Genomic DNA, 1993 nt, shown 5'->3' with positions numbered 1-1993 from the left:
GTTCAATGTGGTCGACCATTGTCATCCATAAAAATGAAGTCAGAGTCGAATGCACCCATTAAAAGACGCAATTTGGGAAGGAGTGCACTGTCACAATAATGATGTTCAAGTTCAAAGACTTGGAGCTCAGTATGCCCTCGCGTGCCTACACTATTACATCTGAACTACCAAAACGAGGTTATTCCTGGGTACATTACGTGATCCCATCTCTCCCTAATATGACTAAATCTGCTCTCATTCAAGAAGCGTACATGACCCTCTCTTCATGGGTCCAATCCATGTGCTATTGGCACCATCACAAATGACGTCGCTGCTGTGCAGTTGGCAAAGGTACCAGTTACATTCAGACGCCGATGCTACTGCGAAGCGTGAGATTGTGTACCTTTCAGTCCTGTTAAATTTGAAACTTCCTGGCAGATTAAAACTGTGTGCCCGACCGAGACTCGAACTCGGGACCTTTGCCTTCCGCGGGCAAGTGCTCTACCAACTGAGCTACCGAAGCACGACTCACGCCCGGTACTCACAGCTTTACTTCTGCCAGTATCCGTCTCCTACCTTCGAGTCTCGGTCGGGCACACAATTTTAATCTGCCAGGAAGTTTCATATCAGCGCACACTCCGCTGCAGAGTGAAAATCTCATTCTGGAAACATCCCCCAGGCTGTGGATAAGCCATGTCTCCTCAGTATCCTTTCTTTCAGGAGTGCTAGTTCTGCAAGGTTCGCAGGAGAGCTTCTGTAAAGTTTGGAAGGTAGGAGACGGATACTGGCAGAAGTAAAGCTGTGAGTACCGGGCGTGAGTCGTGCTTCGGTAGCTCAGTTGGTAGAGCACTTGCCCGCGAAAGGCAAAGGTCCCGAGTTCGAGTCTCGGTCGGGCACACAGTTTTAATCTGCCAGGAAGTTTCATATCAGCGCACACTCCGATGCAGAGTGAAAATCTCATTATGTTAAATTTGGTTGCACCTGCTGTTTCACGTGAGTCCCTTCTTGCAAGTTGTACAATGTAGCGCTCAGCTGCTGCTGTACTTGACCATAGTCAACCACCTCCTCTCCTTCGGACAGCAGAATGGTTGCCACACACGTGGAGCAATGCTGCGAGCAATACTGAGCACCAGGGCTACACTCGTCTCACTTCGTCCTTCTTTCAGTTTCCAGATGATTCTTCCCCATGTAAAGTCACTGGAATGTTTTCTCTGGCCACCACCATCACAGCACGCTGTAACTGCTTGTTGACTGACAGACTTCTATTTCCCTGTTTCTTCAACTGCCCTGTGTTGCAAGGCCAGCCCCATTTGGTGCTATAGTCACACTGATCTCATGCCATCTGATATCCAACTCTCTGTGCGCCAATGGGAGACCTCTGGCAACTTTCTCCCGCAATGTGATTGATTTCCATTGAATAGTTAATATCTAATGTTACTACATCTATCTAGTCCTTAATATCTACAGAGCAGTGTGTTAGTAATACGCGAGTGCTTCAGCACTTCTTGCTATTTTTCCTCATCCTGTAATTCATTCTGGGAGAATTATCATTTTAATAATGACAAATACAGGGTGTTTCAAAAATGACCGGTATATTTGAAACGGCAATACAAACTAAACGAGCAGCGATAGAAATACACCGTTTGTTGCAATATGCTTGGGACAACAGTACATTTTCAGGGAGACAAACTTTCGAAATTACAGTAGTTACAATTGTTAACAACAGATGACGCTGCGATCTGGGAAACTGTATAGTACGATGTTTTCCACATATCCACCATGCGTAGCAATAATATGGCGTAGTCTCTGAATGAAATTACCCGAAACCTTTGACAACGTGTCTGGCGGAATGGCTTCACAAGCAGATGAGATGTACTGCTTCAGCTGTTCAATTGTTTCTGGATTCTGGCGGTACACCTGGTCTTTCAAGTGTCCCCACAGAAAGAAGTCACAGGGGTTCATGTCTGGCGAATAGGGAGGCCAATCCACGCCGCCTCCTGTATGTTTCGGATAG

The 1993-nt window shown here is 46.5% G+C and overlaps 1 non-coding gene across 1 annotated transcript; it reads right to left on the bottom strand.

Annotated features, from left to right (window-relative positions):
• Positions 1-428: 428 nt before the first annotated feature.
• Trnap-cgg (transfer RNA proline (anticodon CGG)) lies at positions 429-503 on the bottom strand. Its single transcript has one exon. It is a non-coding gene; the product is annotated as a tRNA-Pro (tRNA).
• Between the last annotated feature and the right edge of the window lie 1490 nt (positions 504-1993).

This window comes from Schistocerca gregaria, chromosome 1 (genome assembly GCF_023897955.1).
Source record: "Schistocerca gregaria isolate iqSchGreg1 chromosome 1, iqSchGreg1.2, whole genome shotgun sequence".
Lineage (NCBI taxonomy): Eukaryota > Metazoa > Arthropoda > Insecta > Orthoptera > Acrididae > Schistocerca > Schistocerca gregaria.
This window is presented reverse-complemented; position numbering and strand designations above follow the sequence as displayed.